The sequence below is a fragment of the Onychomys torridus genome, chromosome 1 (assembly GCF_903995425.1).
Source record: "Onychomys torridus chromosome 1, mOncTor1.1, whole genome shotgun sequence".
In the NCBI taxonomy this organism is placed as follows: Eukaryota; Metazoa; Chordata; class Mammalia; order Rodentia; family Cricetidae; genus Onychomys; species Onychomys torridus.
The window spans coordinates 44528651-44542429 of NC_050443.1; the positions used below are offsets into that span (position 1 = coordinate 44528651).

Sequence of the window (13779 nt, forward strand, 5' to 3'; positions counted from 1 at the left end):
TTGATTTAGGTCACCTCTGCCACTTCAAAGTATCTCCTATGCCATGTAATGAAAGTGGGGATGGGTCTTGGACCTGCTGGGGAAGAGAAGCCTTTCACAGGATACGGATCATCAGCGAGGGCTCTGATCAGCCCTCCTACATGTCTGCTGGACTTGACCCGGCGTTGCAGCCTGTATCAGATACGCTGGCATTGCTGCACTAGTCCCTGTTATGATTTGCATATGGAGCATCCCCACAGGCTCATGGACACTGGTTCTCCATCTAGTGGTTCTGTTTAGGAAGGTTTTATAATGCAGGAGGTAGCGCTTCACCACCGGAAGTAGATTGCAGTTGAATCTTGAGGGTTTTTTTCTAGTCCACTTCCTGTCTTCCCTCTGCTTCCTGACTGTAGGTGCCAGCTGACCAGGTACCTAACCCTCCTGTAGCCATCCATACCTTCCCCGTGGTGGACTGCATCCCTTCCAAACCATAAGCCAAATCCAGATCTGCAAGATGGTTCAGTGAGTAATGGCCCCTGCTGCCAAGCTTTTAAACCAGAGTTTGACTCTCAGAACCCATGTGGTAGGAGAGAACTGACTCCATCAAGTTGTCCTCTGGCTTCACATCATGCGCGCGCACGTGTGCGCGCGCACACACACACACACACTGTAATCTTTTTAAAATTTAAACTAAAACGGTTCCTTTCTTAAGCTGCTTCTTGTCATGTGTTTTGTTACAACAAGGAGAAAGTAACTGAATGCAGAGCTGCCCGGAAGACCCCACAGAAACAGCTTCAGGCAGGAGGCTGTGATCTGGCTCATGATTCTGTCCTTCCTGGTGAGCAAGGCACAGCTGAGTGGCCCCATCCAAGGAACACAGTGGAGTGTGAAGTGGAGGTCTTCACACACAGAGCCGGCCAGAACCAGAACTGGACAGAGCCTTCAAAGGCCCACCCCTGCAGACCTCCTTCCACCAGGCGAGCACCATCTCCTGGAAGAGCCACAGCTTTCAAAACAGTGCCACAAGCAAGAGACTGAGTGCTTACACATGAGCCTGCAAGGTAAATTTTATATTCAAATCCTAACACAGCTCCAAAGCCTCACAGCTACACTGTACTGAAAAACATTTTTAGGTCAACCCCGAGTCTCCCAAAATCTTCACAGCTCCAACACTGTTCAAAGTGTCTTCTGAAACTCAAAGCAATCTCTATAAGCACCATAAACTAAAAAAAAAAAAAAAAAAAAAAAAAAAAAAAAAAAAAAAGGAAATATCAGAGTTCTCTTATCCTGTGCCTCAGAAGAGTTCCCATCCCAGTCGAGAGGATTAGGAAGACAAGAAAGAATGAACAAGCACAAGACCAAAGCCCAGAAGATCACATCCTGCAGCTTCATGTCTGGCACCCAGGGCTCTGCGGCATCACCTGGGCTCCAACAGTCTCGGGCAGCCTGTGGCCTGCATTTATAACATACATGGTCTCTTTCGAGTCAGCGCCACTCAGTGCCTAAAACCTTCCTCAGCAGGCATCCCAGTTTGCTAATGTGTCCAACATCCTAGACTCCTAAATGAAACTTAGGCTTTACCTCCACTGCTCTTCCCATGAGACAGATGAAGGCGATCTGACCATTCTGCATATTGCCCATTCTCACAGGCTGCTTTCTTCTCCCTAGAATCTTGGTACAAACCCCCATGAACCTGTAACTCTTGCATACTACTTGGCTGATGCCAGATACTGCTGCTCACTTAAGAAGGACCACCTCTCCTTTGGACCTCAGTTGCACTGGATTCTAGTGCTTGCATGGTGAGCCGGGAAAGACGCTGCCCTGCGTAGCCACTTTCCAGCAGGGCATCCTGAGACTTTCTATCCCAGCACCCTTCCACTGAAATGTTCTCAAATGAGTTTACATTCCCACACCCTGTGGCCCCGAGGTACTTTTCCTTGTGTCCCGAAGAATGTAGCTCTGTTTAGTGCCTTCATCTCTTTAACAGTTGTAGAGGGCTCGTCCACACTCACCTTGAGCCTGGTTGTAAGTGTGCTCATGTGCCTTTCTTCACTAACCTTCATGTATCTTTCTGCTCTGTTCCCCAGCCCTCCCCTGCCAGATTCTCACTGTAAATCTGGCTAAAAGCAAGAAGCATTGACAATACCATAGCCCTGATACAACGTCTTGAAAGTCCTTTTGCCAAATAAATGAATCCATTGCTTTTTAACTCAGCTTCACTCAGATTTTCAGAGCTGAACAGCCAGACGTTTTCATCTACAGAATATAACACAAATGGCCCCTTGTCTATTTTCTGACAGAATTCTTGACCCCACTCAAAGCCTTAGGAGCAATCTTTATGGTCTGCACTTCTATCAGCATCCTGGTCTTCTGAATCCCCCTTGCATTTTCCATTAAGCTCTGTTTATAACATTCTAGAGCCTCCTAGCCCACATCTCCAAACCCTTTACATTCCCTCCATGAACTGGCTCGAAAAGCTTGTTTAGGGCTCTAAAAGGACTAAGTAAAACATAGCAGTGGCCCCACCGTGTCACTGTGAACGCATTTTCTGTATTACTGTTCTTACCACTGGGATGAAATATCTTGCAGAAATAGTTTCAGGGAGGAAATGATTATTTCAGTGCATGGTCTCAGAGGTGTTTCAGTTTGTCATAGTGGGGAAAATGAGGAGGGGAATTCACCCATGGCTGGCATGTCTGTCTTCAATGGCAGCAGGGAGAGCACTTCAGAGCCGGAAGCTGGTATAGCCTTCAAAGACCCACCCCTAGAGGATGACATCCACCAGGTCAGACCTGCCTCCTAAGGCCCCACAGCCTTCCCAGCAGTGCCACACATCTGGGACTAAACATTCACAACCCAATAATGGGCTGCAGAGGGGGACATTTAGATTTAAACAATGAAAGCTGTTGCTATGACAACACCAGAAAGGAAAATTTAGGGAGGAAAGGTCTGTTTTGGCTTGCAGTTCCAGAGGATTTCAGTCCATCTCACAGGGGAGGGGATGATAATACTTCAGTTCCTGGCGGAAGGACTCTGTTGGGGAGCCTGTTCTCATCTCAACAGACCAAGAGGCAAAAATCCAGGAAGGACCCAGGAGGGTTGGGTACAGCCTTCAAAGACCCACCCCTAGTAACCTACTTCTATCTGCTACATTATCCCTTTTGATGTTTCCACAGACTCCCCAAATGGCACCAGCAGTTAAGGAACAAATGTTCAAACCTTGGGTCTGTGAAAGACATTTAAAACCCTAACCACAATAAGGGTGGAACTCAAGCGTCAACTGGAGGGAGGGGGGGATGGTCTGCCCCCACTACCTTATACTGACCTCAGGAAGCACTGGGCCGAGGTCATCTTCTGGTGTTGGGGCCCTAAGCAGTTTGCTTTCACGGAATCCCTTTCTGAGTTCTTTTTTTGTTGTCTCTTGTTTCCAGGATGTCTGATTGGACTTCTCGAAGAAGCAGGGAAGGACAAGTCTAAAGTGTCTAATGTAAACAGAAAATCACATTTAGTTATGATTAAGAAGCAGTAGAACAACTCTTTCTTATGAATATAGCAAAGGAGACAATTCCAGCACTATGCCTGTGTCCTTCCCAGAGTTGTGGGAAGGTCTGGGCATCCTGGAGCCTCAAAAGGAAGGGAAGCACCCCTGTTTTCCTGGTGGACTGGTCCTGCCTGCAGCTGTGCTGTAATGTTCTGCAGTGACTTGTTCTTCCTTGGGTCCCACAGGGGAGGCCCCGGACTCAGTAGGACCTGGCCACCTTCTTCTTCTTCTTTTTTTGTTTTTGTCAAATGTGCTGTTTAAGTCTCTCAGTTGTAATCCACGGAGTGCATTTTGTTCCTCTCAAGTAATCCCTGTTTTCATTAAGCCCCAAATGAAGTTCGATCAGCATCACTGAATGCGAAGGCTCAGGCTCATTGACAGTCAATGGTGCATGCTTCCAATGCACACTGCATCCTATTAGAGTGGTCTCTTCTGAGACATTTCCCTTTAATGGACCAAGAAACTCCCAAGTGGGGATCCTTGATTAAAATCTCTTCTGATGGTGTGTGAAGAAATCTGCAAAACAGTCAAGTAGCCAAGTGAGGTCAGCCTTCTTTCTTTCTTTCTTTCCTTCCTTCCTTCCTTCCTTCCTTCCTTCCTTCCTTCCTTCCTCTTTCCCTTCCTTTCTTCATTTTGATAACTAGAAGCCTGGTAGTGAGTGGTTCAGAATGAAACAGAGGTCTGCGACACCCTTGGGACTTAGGCTCCTATGGCTCCCTGTCTAATGAATGATTTTTGTCCTCACACTTGAAGAGCAGCACCCACCCCCCACGCAGAACCCAGGGTATGCTTAGGCAGAGAGGGGAGAGGGGGGAGATGAAGGAAGCAGCAGAGAGGAAGAAGAGCATCCTCCCAGAAGAACACCCCTTCCACACACACCCCCACACACATCTGGCAAATTTTACTTTTCATTAGCTAAGAAGGACACATTTTCCCAGGGCACAATGCATAGCCAAATGGAAATGCATCCCTGAAGGAAAGTTCCAGGGGCTATGGCAAGGCCAGGAAGAGCCCCAGCTGACCTTGACAGCAGCCTCTGGAGCACAGTGACTCAGTCCTGCCTCTTGGGGGGCATAGTTGTTCAGGCTCCTGCTAGCCAAAGCAGGGTTCCAGCTGGGCACAGTGGCTCATGGTTCAGGCTGGGCATGCTGGCACATGCCTTCAAATTCCTGCACTTGGAAGTGAGAGGCAGGTGGATCTCCATGAGTTTGAGGCCAACTTAATCTGCATAGCTAGTGTCATGCCAGCCATGGCTACATGAGCAAGCCTTGTCTAAAAAACAAAACAAAACTAAACAATGCATGGTCTGCAGTGTTGCTAGGAAATGAAGTGCTAATAAGATCTTCAGGAGATCATGTGCATACTGCTAAGATGGTGGCCCATCTTAGAGGAGGGCATGTCCCAGGAGATCAAGACGGAGGCTTGAGGATTAGAGACTGACCACCTTGAGGGTGGCTGTCCTGCCCTTTTAGAGGCCACACTAATTCTGAGGGTTGGTAGAATCCTGCTATAATCGGCCTTGATTGAGCATCAAGGGAGGGACATCAGGGTGTGAGAAGTACAGAGAGGTTTACACAGGATTAGTAGGGTGGGGTGCAGGCAGGTGTATGGACAGTAGGGTGTCGATTGTGGAGTGGAGGTATTTGATGTAAGCAGTGCAGATGTGGGGTGCGGGCCTTTGGTTAGGTAGTATATAGATGATGGGGTGCAGGGGCTAGGAAGTATGGAATAGTGAAATAACAGAATACTAGCGTTTGGTGGAAACAGCAGGGTACAGATTGTGGGATACGGGTGTCCCTCACTGTCCCTGCGCAGGGGTTCAGAGGTCTCTGTGGACTTCACAGGCAACAACCACTGCCTGGGACTCCCAAATCATGGCCCTGCCTGGGGCACGCCTGTGGTCTGGGTCCTTTCCCCCTCTCTCAGGGTTTCGGTGCTTCAAACATGTCATGACATTTCTGTGGTTGAGCCTTGAGGCTCGGGAGCTCTCCGGTGCTCTGAATGAAGTGATTTGCTGCAGTCATCTCTGCTCCGACATGCTCATCTTCAGAACCTGCTGTAATTTCACTTTCAATCTGATGAAGGGCGGTGAGCTATGTGTCAACACCCAGCGTGTTCAGGAGTTCATCTGAATGATGTCATGCCTTCAGCAGGAGCTCCCCCACTGGCTCCCTTCTTAATGGAAAGAGAACAATTGCTAGATTCTGTCACAGCCCGAGGTGGGCGGTTTGTAGATCTTGTGCACAAAAGCACGGTTTCATTTTGACCAGGCAAGGCTTTCAAAGGAGCCCACGCAGGTATATGACGGAGCAGGCAGCCCTTGGTCACCACGAGTGTCACTGTGCAACAGGGTGACCCAGAACTCCCCCTTTCCTACACGGTCTTTCAAGGGGCCTCTGTCCACTTCACAATACACATTGTATGCCAGCAAATGACAGACACTCAGTGGTGGGAGTGAGCCTGTGGCCTGGTTACCACTTGCAGGAAAGAAAACGGGGGGGGGGGTGGGCTTGGGAGGTGAGGTGGGGTTGGAGCTGGGCCAATAGGAAATAGCTCACTCGGTAAAGTGCTTGCTTCACAAACATGAGGACCTGAGTTAATCTCCGGGACCCACATACAGATGTCAGACATAATAATTGCCATCTACTGCAAGAAGAAGCTTCTCTGATGTGGGTTGACAGCTGCCCTCATCTGGATTCAGAGGGTTTGAAAAAGGGTCCATGAGGTTAGGAGAGGAAAGTGATGAAGGAGTGGGAGAGAAGTTGGAGGGAAGGGAGTGGGTGGGTCTGATCAAAACATATATACAGGTATGGAATTCTCAACTTCTTAAAGAATATTTTTGAAGTTAGATATGGTGGCCTGTTCTTATAATCCCAGCACTGGAGTCGGTAAGGCTCTCTGGAGCCCAGCTCTAGGCCATGACAGACCTGTCTCAAAAGAGATGGGCAGTATTTCTGAAGATAACACCAGAGCTTATTCTCTAGCCTACACACACACACACACACACACACACACACACACACACCCGAACCAAACATAACAAAATGAAATTGGGGCAGTATGTATGTATGGCCAGGGGCCTCTACAGCCCTGACCCCTAGCAGCACACAGAGCAAGGGACGCTCAGACAGGGCCTCTCCATGTGTGTCCTCTGTCTAGGCCTTGCACATAATGAGGCATCTGTAAGTTGGTGTGGTGATGTGAGTGAGAATGGCCCCTATAGGCTCATATATTTGAAAACTTGGTCTCTCTCTACCTGATGGAACTGTTTGGGAAGGATGAGGAGGTGTGTCAAGGGGGGGCAGTCTTTGAGGTTTCAAAAGCCTTCTGCTTTCTCTGCCTCCTGGTTATGGTGTGAGATGTGAGCTCTCAGCTGCTCTTGCTGCCACGCCTTTTCTCCATCAACATGAACTCTAACCATCAGTATTAGTCAGGGTTCCCTAAGGGAGCAGAACTGAGAATGAATACATATTAAAAAGGGATTTGTTAGAGTTGCTGACAGTCTGGGGCTAGTCCAACAATGTCTGTCTCTCAAGGGAAAGGCCAAGAATTAAGTAATTGTTCAGTCCACAAGGCTAGATGTCTCAATTGGTTTTCAGTCTATTATGGAATCCCAAAGACGTAGATTCTAATACCAGCAAAGGAGCGTCTTAGTGGCAGGCAGGATAGATGAATTTGCCATTGAGAGTGAGGGCAAGCATGCAAAAGCAAAAGCTGCCCTCTCCCATGTGCTTTTATGTGGGCTGCCACCAGAAAGTGGGGCCCAGATTTAGAGTGATGCGGTGATATATTGTGTACCCTAATAAAATTTGCCTGAAGATCAGAGACCAGAACAAACTACTAGATTAAACATAGAAGTCAGACAATGGTGGCACATACCTTTAATCCTAGCACTTGGGAGGTAGAGATCTATCTGGATCTCTGTGAGTTCAAAGCCATCCTGCACTACATGAGATTGAATCAGTCTAGGAGAGAAAGTGAGCCAGGCAGTGATGGCACACACCTTTGATCCTAGCACTTGGGAGGTAGAGATCTGTCTGGATCTCTGTGAGTTCAAAGCCATGCTGCACTACATGAGATTGAATCAGTCTAGGAGGGAAAGAGAGCTAGGCAGTGATGGCACACACCTTTAATCCTAGCACTTGGGAGGTAGAGATCTGTCTGGATCTCTGTGAGTTCAAAGCCATGCTGCACTACATGAGATTGAATCAGTCTAGGAGGGAAAGAGAGCTAGGCAGTGATGGCACACACCTTTAATCCTAGCACTTGGGATCTCATGCTTTTGCTACCAGTATCTGGGAAGCACACACACCTTTAATCACAGTGCTAGGAAGGAAGTGATATGGCTGAGCAGAGAAAGGAATATAAGGCATGAGGAACTAAAGCCTTTTCAGCTGAAGCCTTTCTGGCAAAAGGCCTTTGTGGCTGGGGCCTTTTTTTCAGCTAGAGCCTTTTTGACTGGACTCCTTTCAGCTGAGGACTCAGAGACATTTAGTCAGAGGATTCGTGGAGTTGGCGAGGTGAGACACGGCGGTAGCTTGTTCCCTTGTTTCTCCTATCTTTCAGCATTTACCCCAATATCTGGCTCTGAGTTTTATATTAAAAGACCATTTAGAATTCATGCTATAGAGTGAGACTTCCCACCTCAGATGATCCAATCAAGAACATTTCTTGCAGGTGTGCCCAGGTGCTTGGGATTTAATTGATTCCAGATACCGTCAAGCTGACAACCATAATCAGCCATCACATCTATGTAAGCCCAATTAAACATTTTCTTTTATAAGTTGCCTTGGTCATGGTGTTTTATCACATCAATATTTGCTTTCTTTAGAAGGGTCTTTCAGATGGTACAAACTTCGTGCTTGGCGAATCCTGGGTCTTTCCTTCTATGTGCACCAGAAACCTAAGATGTGTGTGATCAGTGGCAGTCCTTGCTAGAGCCCAGACTGAAGAAGTTCTCCTTTCCCCCATCTTTGGGCAGGAATAAGGTGATTTGCCAACAGACTACACACAGTGAGAATGATCCATGAGAAAGGGGAGTGAGCAACAGGAAATCAGGCCAAAGTTCCTGCATCCTCAAAGCCCCTGGGGAAATTGATCTCCTCAGGAGTAGGTTGTTGGACTGGAGAGATGGCACAGCCATTAAGGGCATTTGTTGCTCTTCCAGAGGACATGAGTTCAATGTCCAGCACCCATGTGGAAACTAATAAGCACCTGGAACTCCTGTTCCAAATGATCCAATGCCCCCTTCTGGCCTCCATAGGCACTGCATGCACATGGCACACATACATACACATAGGCAAAATACTCCCCCAACACACAATAAAAACAAATAAACTAAGAAGGAGGAGGAAGAGAAAAGGAGAATGAGAACAAGAACAAGAAAGGAGGAGGAGGACAAGGATGAGTACCAGGACGAGGGCAACAACCATAACACCATGTTACTAGAGAGAGGCCAGACATCAGGAGCCAAAGCCAGGTCTCAAGGGGGCTTTATTATAGCAGCAACCAAGCCACAGTGTACTCCTTCCCCCTCACCAGGCCAGCTCAGGCTTCTAGGAAAGTAGTGTTCTGAATGCCACTCACTAACTCATTCGCTCGATGGTTGCTGGGCCAATACTGGTTCTGTGTGCACTAAAGCCCAGGACTGGAAAAGAGATTCCCCGAGCTTTCAAAACATGGTCCTGCCACAGGTCCCTTTGGGCACTCAAGAGAGCAGTGCAGCTAATGGGCAACATGAAGAACTGGGATGGGGGCGTTCCTTAGGATGAGTGCCCCAGAGGTTATATGCAAAGAGACTGAAGTTGGGAGGGGACCACCCAGAGGGGTAAATCCCCCTAGTCCCTATGTTGAAACCCCAACCCTCATAGTGGCTCCATTTGGAGATGCGGCCTTAAAAGAGGTTACCACATTAAAATGAGAACTGGGACACTGATCTAATATTTCCTTAGAAGAAGACAAAGACACTTGCAGAGGAAGACCGTGTCAAGACACAAGGAGAAGACAGCCATCTGCAAGCCAGGGATAGACACCTCAGGAGAAACCAGCCCTGCAGACTCGTGGATCTTGGACTTCCAGCACCCAGGACTGCAAGTAGGTTCTTCTGTTTAAGCCCCAGACTGTGGGAGTGTAACAAGTCTTCTGTCTCATCAGCCAGCTCCCAAATAATGACATGGAGACTTCTTATTAGTTAGGAAAGCTCGGCCCATAGCTTAGGCTTATTCTTTGCAACCTCCCTGCCAAAATAAAATAAAATTTAAGGAAAAAAGAGAGAGAGAGAGAGAGAGAAGGAAAAAAAAGGTCAATCTTGTCATGGAAGCTGTAGTGTGACACACTTTCATCCGCATATCTTTACTTGCAAGTGTTCATTGCAAAGAGTCATTGGTTGCCCTGTGTTGTGGAGATCCTGCAGCTTTGGATCTGCAGAACCAGTCCCTTCACATGTTCTAGCAGATCATAGATGGGGTGGATGTTGGGGTGGGCCAACACATAACCCTGGTTCTGGGCCTGGTAGTTGCAGGGTTGGTCAGCCTGCCAGCTCCCCCTTGTCCTCACCACCAGGGTGAGCTCTCCTGCATTGTCCAGGTGAGTTCACACCTTGCAGCAATGAGCAAGGAGTGGGGCCAGTTCTCCTGCTTTCATGTCCTCAGGGTCCATTCTCCTACACTTACACTCTCAGGGCCAGCTCTACTGTGCTACCCAGGCATGGCATAGGGGCCACTCTCCTAAGTGCTACAGCTGGTGAGGGGCAGGGGTAGCTCTCCTGCTCTTGTGACCTCAGGGCCAGCTCTCCCACCTGCCTCAGGCATTGATGGGTGAGAGGAGGGGGGAATCTCTTCCCTGCCCACACACTGCCACATGACTGATGAGTAATGGGGACAGCTCTTCCATGCTCACAACTATGGGGCTGGCTCACCCACACCTTCATCAACAGGATTGGCTCTATTGTGGTTCCCAAGTGAGGTGCAGGGCCTCAGCAGCCATTCTTTAGACCTTTGTCTTAGTTAGCTTTGGTGAGTTGACACCAATTAGAGGCATCTGAGAGGACAGCCTTGGTTAAGTAATTTCAATGCCTAGGTCAGATTGGCCTATGGGCATGTCTGTGGGGGTATCCTGATGGTTAATTGACAGAGGAGGGCCCATCCCACTGTGGGTAGCATCATTCCTTAGGCAGATGGTTTGGGGTTGTATAAGAAAACTAGCTAAGCGTAGGCATTCAAGCAAACCAGCAAACGGCAGCCCTCCATGATTTCTTCTGTAGGCTTCTGCTCCAATTTTCCTCAGTTATGGATTCTCTTAGCTGAAATAAACCTTTTTCTAAGTTGCTCTTGGTCATGGTACTTGTCCCAGCAGTGGAGATCAAACCAGGACAAACTTAAATGATGGAATGTTCTATAGTTTATAAGTGACTTCTGCACACATTAGGAGCACTTACCCAAACACAGAGGGTGGCGTGGGGGCTCTGGCAGTTTCAAAGAATAAAACTGCACAAGGCTCATAGCTTCCCCTGAAGGGACGTGTGCTGGCTTAGTCCTCACCTGGCAAAGAGCATGCAGGCTCTCAGTGCCTGTCCTGTGACATGGGGGCAAGTGGACAGCCAGATGTGCCTCAGAGATAAGAACCGGCACCCACCTCCACCCCTAGCCCTGCTGGATAACTAACACAGGTGTGCCCCAGCTTTCATGTAGGGCCTCAGCTTTGCCTGGTGGACAGGCTTGCCTTTAATCCCGATTTAGTACCCTCCAAAGTGCAGGGAGCTTAAGCCTGGGGAATGGACAAGAGCAATGACATTTGGGCTTAGTGCGAACTTAATTCTTCCCACTCTGTGGGGCCCAGAGCTTTATGGTAGTACATTTAATGACATGAGATCTCTTGTGATTTATTTTTGCAGGAGGTTCCAGGCTTATCTGCTTCTAGAATTAACCTGTTCCCACCTATGAAGCACTCTCCTGCCAAACTCCCCAGTCAGTGCTACTGCTTTGTGACTTTGCTCCTGGGCCTCAAACCAGTAGAGCTTTTCTGTATCCTGACAAGATAATACAGTTACTCCTTATTTATGTGGCTATGGAAATTCATAGTAGCTATGCAGGGCTGGTCCCAGAACCTATGGATGCTCGCACTCCTCATACAAAGTAACATAACATTTGCATCTAATGTGTGAGGTCTTCCTAACTACTTTAAATCATCTTTAAATCATTTATAATATATAATGTGATACAAACTGTGTAAATAATCACCACACTATATATAATACATAAGGAATAACAAGGGAAGTAAACCCTCCATGTTTGGTGCAGATAAAATTTTGTTTTGTTTTGTTTTTGTTTTTTGAGACAAGGTTTCTCTGTGAAATAACTCTGGCTCTCCTGGAACTCATTCTGTAGACCAGGCTGGCCTCGAACTCACAGAGATCCACCTGCCTCTGCCTCTGGAGTGCTGGGATTAAAGGCATGCACCACCACTGCCCGGCTCAGATAACATTTTCTAAAAAATGTTTTCTATTTGTTAGTCATTGAATCACCATGAGCATAGCCTGTGAATACAAGGGTCTAATTGTACAGTTTTCAGGGGCAGCTTGCACGGCACTAAGAACAGGGAAGAAGGAGGAAGGAGAGAGACAGACCCAGAGAAATGGTAGAGAGAGAGAAATAGAAGTTAGAAATTCAGGCCCACAGAGACCCGTGGTCCTGGGACCAGACATGCAGCCCAGGCCATGTCAGGCCACAGTGACCACAGTCACTTAAGTGTCTTCCCGACGCAGAGTGCCAGGCAGCCATGGCCATGCACAGCCAGGCTTCCAAAGCACCTGGACTGCATCCCTGGATTCACCTGCTGCAGAATGAAAATATTTGAGAAACAAGAAATCTGGACTGTCTTCTCTTATTGCCACAATTCCCTAGTGACATAGGCTAGCAACGGCTCTTACCCTGTCCTCCACCTGAAGTTGTTGAGAGAAGATTTAGAGCATCGGACAGGATGTGTGTGCATGGGAGAGATGCAGAAACCACCTCCCCATAGAGCAGTGGTTCTCTACCTTCCTAATGCTGCCGCTCTTTAGCACAGCTCCTCATGGTGTGGTGACCCTCCACCATACAATTATTTCATGGCTACTACATAACTGTAATTTTGCTACTGTTATGAATCGTAATGTTAATATCTGATATGCAGGCTATCCAATGTGCCACTCCCAAAGGGGTTAGACCCACAGGCTGAGAGCTGCTGCCACAGAAGACCTGAGCATCCACAGATTCTGGTATCTTAGCAAGAGGCCAGAGTCAGTCGTGTGGATACCGAGGCATGGCTATGTTGGGCAGAGCCGTATTCTATTCTTCCTGGTAATTATGTACTTCCCTCTAGCAGGAGGAAGATCCTCGGTGGTAGGGCTTATTTTTCAGAATGAAACCAAACCGATGGTTTCTAAGTTGAATGTGGCACTCCTTAGAACTCTTTTTTTTTTTTTTTTTTTTTGGTTTTTCAAGACAGGGTTTCTCTGTGTAGCTTTGCTCCTTCCCTGGATCTCACTTGGTAGACCAGGCTGGCCTCAAACTCACAGAGATCCGCCTGCCTCTCCCTTCCAAGTGCTGGGATTAAAGGCGTGCGCCACGACTGCCCGGCATAGAACTCATTTTTTTAAAGTCAGTCTCTCTGTCTCCCAACTCTGTGTTCTACAGCTCAAGCCACAGGTTCCTGGAGCTGAGGTGAGAAGTCTGTCAGGAGATTCCAGTGTCTTTCATCAGACTGGGGAAAGCAGCCAGGGAATAGTCTTCTCTGGGACTTGGCAGGAGAGGCCACGGTGCTCTGGGAAGGCTGGATGGGGTCACTGGTTGAGTCAGTTGAGAAAAGGAAGGAAAACCTCCATGCTTGAGGCTGGAGGACACAGGCAGTATGTAGAAAGATTTTTCTTTTGACCACCAGCTCACAAACAATGACCCAGGCACTTTTATTAATTATGAATGCTTGGCCCCTAGCTTAGGCTTATTCCTAACTAGCTCTTATAACTTAAATTAGCCCATTTATATTAATCTGCATTCTGTCATGTGGCATTACTTCTCCTCCATCTTTTTAAAATAATTGTGCAGTTACCTGTTATTTTTAATGTATTTTTAAAATTTTCTTTTTTATTTCTTGTTGTGTCTTTCACATCATGCATCTCGATCCCATTCATTTACCATCTCTGTGTCTCTGCCCTTGCAGCTCCTCTCCCCGATAAAATTTAAGAGAAAAAAGAAAAGAGTGAAAACAAATCTCATCATGGAAGC

The 13779-nt window shown here is 47.6% G+C and overlaps 1 long non-coding RNA gene across 1 annotated transcript; it reads left to right on the forward strand.

The window, feature by feature from the left end:
• The first annotated feature begins 726 nt into the window (after nucleotides 1-726).
• On the forward strand, nucleotides 727-4045 carry LOC118579730. Its single transcript, XR_004944501.1, has 3 exons — nucleotides 727-1040; nucleotides 1648-1778; nucleotides 3411-4045. It is a non-coding gene; the product is annotated as an uncharacterized LOC118579730 (long non-coding RNA).
• Nucleotides 4046-13779: the final 9734 nt, after the last annotated feature.